We start from the raw sequence: 10,009 nt of genomic DNA, 5'->3' as shown, positions 1-10,009 counted from the left end.
AGAAGAGGGCGTCAGATCTCATTACAGATGGTTATGAGCCACCATGTGGTTGCTGGGATTTGAACTCCGGACCTTCGGAAGAGCAGTCGGGTGCTCTTATCCACTGAGCCATCTCACCAGCCCGTCTCCATGATTTCTTTCTCAGTCCGTTTGGCATTTGTATGTAGGAGGGCTACTGATATGTTTGAGTATCTTGTATCCAGCCACTTCGCTGAAGGAGTTTATTAGCTGTAGGAGTTCCCTAGTAGAATTTTTGGGGTCACTGATATATTCTATCATATGTCTGCAAATAACAATTTTTTTTTGACTTCTTTCTTTCCAATTTGAATCCTCCCAGATGTTTTGCCTCCTCCAGCTTTGGTATGAAGGTTTATGCCTAGTCTTATTGCATCTTGTTATGTCATCTTTGTTTGATATCCCTAGAAAGTCTGTTCTTTCTGAAGGGAAATAGAGGAGCAGTGGATCTGGGGTAGCGGGGAGGTGGGGAGGGGCTTGTAGGGGTGTGGAGGGATGGGAGGCTGTGGTTGGGATGCATTGTATGAAAGAAGAGTAAATAAAAGTCTAAGGTGGCTGTAGTGGCGTGGACTTATATTTGGGTTCTCTCTTTTATTCCATTCAGCTCTGTGTCTGGTTTAATGCTAGTGTTATACTGTTGTTATTACTATAGCCTCATAGTATAATTCAATATCAGCTATGCTTATACTACTCACAGTATTCTTTTGTTCAAGATTGTTTTGACTATCCTTGGGGTTTTGTGTTTCCGTGTAAAGTTTTAGATTTTCTACGTCTATTAGGAACTGGAACTTTGCTTAAGATTGCATTGAATTTGAAGACTGCTTCTGTTTGGGATGGCTGTCTTCATGATTTTGATTTTTCAGCTCATGAAAATGAGAGATTTGTTCTATGTTCCTGTGTCTTTCTCAAATCCTTTCTTCAGCATTTTAAAGTTATTCTTAAAGATATCTCTCATTTCTTTGATTAACCTTATTCCCAAGTATTGTACTTTTATTTACTGCAAGTGGTCTTATTTCACAGGTTTCCTTCTTGGCATGCTTGCCACTGGCATAAGGAAGACTACTGATGGTTTATATGTTGATTTTTTGTGTCATTATGAATCTTGACACTTTGCTAAAAGTGTTTATCAGCCCTAAGAATTTTTTTTTGGGGGGGGCAGCATCTTGAAGGTATCATATCATTTCATATCATTTGTATGAAGTGATACTTTACACCATCTTTTTTTATTTGTACAACTTTATTCCCCTTTCTTGTCTTATTGCTCTAGTTAAGACTCAAGCACTATACTCAGTAGAGAGAATAGACATCCTTGTACTTGATGTCTTTCATTTTTAGTTTTATCTCTTGATGGCATTAGAATTCATGCTAAAGTTTCAACATATGAATTTTAAGATAGTTAACTATCAGCCCATAACATTGTTATATTTTATGATGAGGAGAGAAATGGGCTTCATGTCATTACTTCACAGCTACATGGACAGTGACACAACTAAGTGTCCTTGACCATAAAGGGAAAAGTAAAACCAGCTCAGTTGTCCTTAAATATTGGTTGAGTTTGCCTGCTAATGAGAACAGAGAGAAAGAAAGATGGGGGATGTGGCCAAGTAGCTCTGGGCCTACCAGCTTTCCAGTGGACAGGACTTTGGGTTGTTTTATTCAAAGGTATGAAATATATTTTTTCAAAATTATAAATGTAATTTTTTTATCACAAGGTTACCAGAGAACTTTAAATGTTTGTCAAATCCCTCACCTTTTATTGTTGTGGTTCATTGAGTTATGCAAGGTGATATTGTGGGAAGAAGGAAGGCCTGGACATTGGCAAACATGACTGAGAAAACTTGCTTAGCTCACTAACTCTCAATTTCCTCATCAATAAAAGGAAACTAGTGAATATATAAGTTGAAGTTTCTTCCACAATAAATCTATGTAACTCTGTAACTCTGAGAAGTGTGTGCTATTGAAAGTTTGGACTTTGGTGACATCATGCTGCAACTTCATGATTCATCTAAGGAAGAGGGTAAGTCAAATTTGTTTCCCAAGTTGTTTTTCTACCCAGAATAACACTTCTTGTTCCAGTATTAATCACTATAATATATTTAAAAGCACCCCACTCAATCTCCCGCCCAACATCACATCTTGTTTCTTATTGTCACTAATAACGATTGAGTCAGTGCTGCCTACGTGTGCAGGTGGGTAGTGGTGGATGGATATCAATATGCAGCATATAAATGGAATTTGTAAGAAACAACACTATTATTTATAGAAGAATAAATATATCAACAAGTTTATGAAGAAGCACACACACATATTACAGGAGAGTGTGTTTTGGAATTACTAATTTTATAGAAAGGACAGTATAGAATAAATATTGAGCAAAGATTTTCTTTTCAAGTGAAAATTTTATTGATTTAAAGAAGTTCCAGTTACTTTTCCAAATGTCAGAGCTGGCTTAGATCTTTGAATATAGAGATGAAGGAGTTTCTTTTACAAAGCAGATTAGTCCCTTAGTCATTGAGAAGTGGTAGCAAATTTTGAGAAGTGTGTGACTGTTTTAAGTCAGATTTGTTGTTGACAAAGTTCTCTGGTAAAGGTTGCAACATGCCAGGGGAATGTTCTAGAAATAGAGACCCTTGGTTCTCATAGGTGAGAATTGTTGGGTAATGGTCAGAACAGTTATGTGATAAAGGTAAGGTCTTATCTGGATTCAGGGTTCCAGACAGAATCTCTTTGCCACCAAGTAAGGGAGATGTCCAGTGACTGAACATGAACTTCAGTGTTGTTCCTATATATTCTGTGTTGTCCATTGACAACAACTTTGTGCTTTAATGTGAGATTAAATAGTGAAACCACATAGATGAACACATACAGAATCCAGAACGTTCTTGTATATATAAGCTTCACCCCACTCTCCAGTCTCCAGGTTCAGCTCTGTTTCCCTTTTGGGGTAGGAGTCCAAATACATGTATCCCCAAGTGTAAGCATATACCGGGCTCTGAGCATTCCTCCTCAGCCCAGCTGTAGACACTGGATACCTTCTGGGATTCCAGTCTGAGAGGAAGTTGTGAATTTCATAATAGGAGTCTTTGGGATATATGTTCAAAATACCTGAAATTCCTCAAAGGGAGGATATATTTTAAAACAAGGAAAGCAGATTTAGAAGCATCTTGTTTGTCTACTGTTGGATTGGTGAAACATGTTTGGTGAAACATGGTTTCTGGGTTTGTATGTGCTGTACTTTATTCCTTTGGAAAAAACAAAGATAAGAGCAATACAATTTATTTTACCAAATAGTTTATGTTCATTCAATATTTAAAAGATTGTTTTTTTCTAAGATTATAGTTGTCCTTGTGTTTTTGTTTTGTTATCTTTATATTTACAAAAGAACATTTCTTCTAAGCTACAGCTCTGACCTGTATGTAACTGGAAAGCCTGAAGACCATTTTTTTCTGACCTTCATGTCTTAACTTTCAAATGTCCTTAAAAGCTCCATGGAACTTTGTTTTCTTACCAACTGTAGCCTAAATGGTATATTATCTTGTTTTGCTTTTTTAAAATATGAAATTTCTTATTCAGCAGGTTTCCCTAATTTCATTCTTGTATAATTTATAAATAGCCTCCATTTATTTTTTTATATAAAAAAGTTTGATTCAAAGCTAACAAAGATTTTGAACATCTCACTCACAGAGACTGTGCTCCTGTCCCGTATGTTGAAACGTAGGGTTTGCCATTGGAAGATTTTTGTTTTGTTTTGTTTTGTTTTTCTGGTAAAATTATAAAACATATAATAACCATAACATATATGTAATTAATACAACTTTTTTTGGTCAAGATTGGCAGTCTTTAGCTCTTTGAACAACAAAGATTTCACTCATTAGAAAGTATAACTGTTATATCAATCATTGGTGATTTTTGATCAGATTATGTAAAATGTTAAAAAGGCTTAAGTCTGATTTTCATCTTCATTTCCTGAGTAATTTGTTAGAGAATGTGGAACTGTATGATGACATTTTATGAACTTTAAATCATTCTCTTCTGAAAGTCATGCTGGGAGCTGCCATTTAAAAACAAACAAACACACACAAGTAAAACCACTTTAGAGGAATACATGTGTTGGATTTAAAATGGGCGAATGCTGTTGATGTGCATTAATGACCAAGACCAGTCTCAAAGTGGGAGCTCACCTGCCTTTCCAAATGAAAGGCACCAAGTTCCCTGACATGGTGCAAATATGGACAATTACATTGTTCAGGTTTAAAGACTGAATGAAAGGAAAGTTGGTGTGTAAAACCAGACCTGAAAATTGTCTCTGGCATAAGGCTGAACTTCGAATTTGGTTTCAAGTGACTGAGTGGGTACTGATGTCAAATGAAATTACAGGCTGTTTGTCTTCTGACATGAACAAGCAAAATATGAAAATTAAGAGTGCTAAAATTTAACTATGCTTTTAAATCACTCAAGTCTTTTGCTAATTTTACACTTGATCTTAGCCAAAAGGCCGAGAAGTGATGTCTTTTGTTAATTTTAAGCTCATTAGATTAATATTGCAATGAGTAAAGAGGACTAGACACAGCGACACAAATCTGCCCCTTTTAGTTATATGTTCTTCACCTCTGGACTTCTGTAAAGTACACACTTGTTCTTGAAAGCTAATATTATATCTTATTGAGAATGCTGTATCAGTAGAGTCATATCGTAGATGTGCTGTCAGCTTTCTGTCTTTGTGACAGTGTGCCTGAAAGAAGCTTGACACAAAGGAGATTTCAATCCAAGGACAGCAGGCTCTAGTTCTTTGCATCCGTGACAAGGCAGAATATCATGGTAGTAGGAGTATGTGGCTGATGAACAGTGCTCTCTGTCTCTCTCTGTCTCTGTCTCTGTCTCTGTCTCTCTCACACACACACAAAGGAAGGAGGGAGGGAGGGAGAGAGAGAAAGAGAGAGAGAGAGAGAGAGAGAGAGAGAGAGAGAGAGAGAGAGAGAGAGAATTGTAACACGATATACCTTTTATGGACATGTCCTCAAAGACTTACATTCTCCAACTCCTCCCCACTTCCTAATATTCCACTCAGCTATCAATTCATGCGTTGGTTAATCCACTGATTATGTGTGAGTCCCTGTGATCAGCCACTTCTCATGTCCCACTCTGAACACTGCTATTCTAACTAAGCATTCAACACACAGGTCTGTAGGCTACTGGCCGCCTGAAGTTAGCTTCTTTCACGTGGAACTTGCCGCACAGGTCTCTGCTCAGCCTGCCACCCGACTGGGCAGGACAGTTGTGTGCTTTATTAGTGCTGAGTTGGGCTCCATTCCACCATTTTTTTAACTTAGGCCTCTGAAAAACACCTGGGTTGTTTCCTGTCTTACTGCTACGAAGAGAGTACAAATACCATTGTCCAGGTTTTGTGTGGACATGTGAATGTAAATTTTCATTATGTAGAATGAATAACTAGAGAAGGAGATCCTGGGTCGTATAAGTATGTTTAACTTTATAAAAACACTATGAACCAAAGGGAAATCGCCCTTCCTCATGTTGCTTTTCAGGTACAAGGAAAGTGATTAATATAGCTGGAATCTGATCTTGTAGCTAAACTGCTTCCTCAGTAGCGAAATGACAGATTTACCTCTTTTCTTGTAGCTCTGCCTCTTTCATTCATGACTTTTCTGTGAATGGAAACCTAACAATACGCTTCCTATGTGTAAAAAAAGTGTTCTCTGGTCTGAGCTTCTTCCAATGCTTAGGGACTTTTGGGGGGAGGATTGTTGCTGTTTTGTTTTTAATGAGGTTTTTTTTTTTTTTTTTTTTTTTTTTGGTGGAAGAGCTACAAAAGGACAGCATTTCCTCTCTGCCATCATTACCTCCCCCCCTTGTCTATTCCCAGTTCTTCTGTTTTCATAAATAAGGTCTGAGATTGATGGCTGAGTTTCCATCTTGTCTCCATAGCAACTGATTTTAGGGTACTGAATAAATTATTACTTTTTAAAGTCACAACTCTGAGAAGTATTAAATCTAATTGCATAATAGCAAGATTATTATCAAAATGTTACAAAACAGTGAGAGACAGCATGCAAAATTATATAGGAACCTTAACCAACACCTGTAAGCCAATGCTTCACGATTAGCTCAAACATGGTGAGGGTATGAAGGACAGAGGAACTGTGGATGATAGCTCAAAGAAAACAGGCAGATGCAGTCACATGACTGTTACTACCAAGTGCAATTGACCCAATCTCTCCTTTTAGGTTTCACATTTGTGAATTAGGGATGTATTTTCTTCCTTATAAAATGACCTGTGTGTAAAAGTAACTTTTGTCTGCCCAATATAATTGTTGTCTTGGACAGAGGTTTATGCCGAATAAGCTCACCTTTTCTAGCTCTTCCAGACCTCTGGCTGGTCAGTTCAACTCAGTTATCCTGGCTCAAACTCCTCTCCAAGCTGACTGATTCAATCTATCTCCTCTTGGTTTCTCACTGAATTGCTCTGCTTTGTCTCATACTAACTCTGGCGATTTGTTCTAATCTACTGCTTCTGCTGACCTGTATAGAACTGCATGTACTCATGAGCAAACTCAACTCCATTGCACTGTACTCCACTCACTGCACCGACTCTTACCTGCTAACTCAACTCCCTGACTCAACTCCACTGCACTGAACTCAACTGTCCAAACAGAACTGACTGCTGAGTGCTGGGGTTAAAGGCATGGACCCCCAAGCCTGGATCTAAGCTTTTCTGCATCTGGAACTTGCTCTGTACCAGGCTGGCTTTGAACTCAGAGATCTGCTTGTTTCTGTATTCCAGCCAGAATAGCCATGATGCTAGATTAAACTTCCTCTTCATCTGTGCGCAGCTAATGTCAGTTAGATCCCATGTATCATGATTCCTTGAGCTCTGGGGAGGTAGGAATTCACATATTTCTACCAGCACCACCAATTCTTAGTTACAAAGGTTCCTGACTTCAAAGGGAACATCTATGGACAGGAAAAGAGACCAAGAAGTTATAGCAGTACAGGGGGATATTGAAGAGGATTTTGAGGTGATTGTGTTTGTTCACTATCACCTGTATACAAAAGCCTCAAGATTTCTGATGATTTTCAGGTTGTGCTCCTGATCGTGGCAAGCAGAGTACTTTATGATACATCTTCTCTTACAACATCCTAAAAATTGTTTTATAGCCCAGTGCTGTTTCCCCCTGAGACAGCCTTCAGTAAGAGAAGAAGAAATTTATACTTCCAATCAAAAGATGTAATAAACTGAAATGATTAATCTTGAAAACTGGCATGAACAGAAAGTTTAGTGTCTCTTCTGTATAATTTCTCTATTTTTGTATTTGAGTTTATTCTGAAGGTTTTTCATTTATGACCACCCCCAGCCTTCCCTAAAGAAATCTGCTCTACCTATAGCCCCATGACTTTCCTAATTTGTGTCAAGTATGTGGTCCACCCATCTCTTTGTAAAGTTTACTGAGCCAAGGGAAATAACATGCTCAAAATTGACATAGTGAATGGGGTCTGCTACACAGAGGGGCTGGAGACCCACTTTTAGAGATAGGGAATAAGATATGTGTTGATGATAGGGGTTATCATGCTACACTGAAGAGAACGACCACAAAGGAAGAGAGTAATACCTGAGTAAATAGTGGGAAAATATAGTTTTAGATAATTGGAGTCAAACTTGGCATTGCAGTATAGTATGTAGTGAATGATATCACAGAGAGATGAATCAAGAAGCAAGCACATTTCTATGCAGTTGTGAATTTCTTGTGGCTATAAGGAAATATTCAAGGCTTTATATTTTATGAAGAAAAGATTATTTAGCTTACAGTCTTAGAGGCAGGATGACCAAGATTGGCTCACCATTTTGGTCAGCGTCTGGTGCGGGCTCCCTTGGCTACATCACAACATAACAGCTCATCTTGGGAGTACTTTACAAGGAGAGATAGCAGGGTGAGACAGGAAGTCAGAAGAGTGAACAGTAACAAGTGTTTCCCTGTTTGTACCTCCTTCTCACAAGGACTCCCTTCACAGGAGAGCAGCATTAGTTCCTTCTGAGGACAATGAATCAAGTGACATAATTTCCTTCCTCCCACTAGAACTCAACTCCTAATTCTTCCTCTGTTACTCAGCTTTGTCCAAAGACAAGTTCAGCCACCTATCTTCAAGAAACCAATTAATTTTATTTATTTATTTTTTTTATTCTGTGTGGCCACATTGAGACGATATACAAAGAGATCAAATGGTCTTCTCACTTCACCAAGTCCATCTTTGGGATTCTGAAGTGATTAAAATTTAGACGTAAAGCCAGGGATATACACATCTACACAATCCTGGTCAAGATATAGTTCCTTCCACCACTGACCAATTATTGGCTGGGGTAACATCTGATACTACAAAGTGACCTGCTAAGTCTTTAGAAATCCTCTTTCTAGGAGAAAATTTCCTCTCTACCTGGGACTTTTCCCTTTTCTCAGCATAAAATTCTGGGGTAAATTTTCATTTTTGTGGTGTCTGTATTAGTTACTTTACTGTTGCTGTGATAGAGCATCGTGGCTGAGAGAAGGTCTCAAAGGACAGGTTTATTTGAGGGCTACAGTTTCAGAGAGATAGGAGTTCATTACCATCACCTTGTGAGCAGAGAGGCATATGAACTTGGAACCTCAAAAGCTCACACTTAGTGACACACCTCTAACAAGGCAATAACTCCCAATCTTTCCCAAGTAGTTCCACCAACTGGGAACTGAGCATTCAAATAGATGAGCCCATAGGGAGGAGTAGCACTCTCATTTAAACCACAACAGACTCCACTGTCAGACTGAAAGACACAACTGTTTCGAATGTCTTCATTTCTCTCAGGCCTGTTGTATACTTATTCTCTTTCTCCTCCTTTTCCTCTTCCTTCTCCTTCTCTTCCTCCCTTTTCTTCCTCCTTCCCCACTCCTCTCCTTTTTCCTCCTCTTCTCCTTCTAGTCTCTTCTCCTCCTTCCTCCTTATCCTTCCTGATCCTAATTCTTAAAGGCTTTCCTACCTCTTAATGGTGGCACATTAAGGACTACCTTCAGGAGACAAATCGCATCCAAGCCCTAGCACCTTCTATCTCTGATGGGTGACATGAGGGTGGGTTGGAATGAAGTACTGACCGTGGAACGAATGTGATCCAGCTCAATGGGAGGTGTACATCCTGCTAGTTTATTTAAGACGCCAAAGAAATGGTGACTTTTTGACTATTTAAAAAAAAACACCCTAAAGTTGACTTAAGATGATGATTGTCATTCACTGAAGACTATAACAATCTTTGAATTGTATACTTGCAATAGATAAATTATATGTTCTGTAAAATACATACCAATAATTCTGATCTTTATGTGAAAATTCTCAGACTTATAAGTAAAGAGATGCTTCTGTCATCTTTCTCTTACTAGTCCAAAGGCAGCAATGCATAGCGAAGGTAGCTAGCAGCTTGGTTACTTCAGATATTTAGTCCTTAATTTGACAAATGTGTTAATTACATTGCGCTCTGGTTCCTGGTTCAAGAATTAAAAGCCACAATCAATTTTAAGAGCTGTCACTTTTCTTTCAGAATGAATAGCTACAGAATGTCAAGCAGATGTTGTCCATGGGTGGGGCTTGATCTGGGTCTGCATGAGGCATGCTGGGCTAAACATTGTTTGTGTGGTATCCTTTCCCACATGAATCATATTGTTCTGCTCCAGATGGAGCATAGGCTCATTGGATACTACTGTAAGAATATGACTAGGTCTTCTTTCCTTCTTTCTTCTCTCTCTCTCTCTCTCTCTCTCTCTCTCTCTCTCTCTCTCTCTCAAAGAAAACATCTCTTGCTCATTATTGCATGAATGTCAAACAAGAGGGCTCTTGCTAATTCTTCAATGTTTGAAAGAAATTTGTCAAAAATCAAGTGACCATAGGTGTGTGGATTCATTTCTGGATCTTCAATTCTATTCCATTGATCTACTTGTCTGTCGCTGTACCAGTACCATGC

At 38.5% G+C, this 10,009-nt stretch overlaps 1 protein-coding gene and 1 pseudogene across 28 annotated transcripts in view; one reads left to right on the top strand and one right to left on the bottom strand.

Moving 5' to 3' along the window:
* The window catches only part of Mlip (muscular LMNA interacting protein), a 243,710-nt gene that overhangs the window by 19,434 nt on the left and 214,267 nt on the right, over positions 1–10,009 (top strand). The window lies entirely within an intron of this gene.
* On the bottom strand, positions 4,363–4,522 carry LOC115064957 (annotated as a pseudogene).

The sequence above is a fragment of the Mus pahari genome, chromosome 10, assembly GCF_900095145.1.
Source record: "Mus pahari chromosome 10, PAHARI_EIJ_v1.1, whole genome shotgun sequence".
Classification (NCBI taxonomy): domain Eukaryota; kingdom Metazoa; phylum Chordata; class Mammalia; order Rodentia; family Muridae; genus Mus; species Mus pahari.
This window is presented reverse-complemented; position numbering and strand designations above follow the sequence as displayed.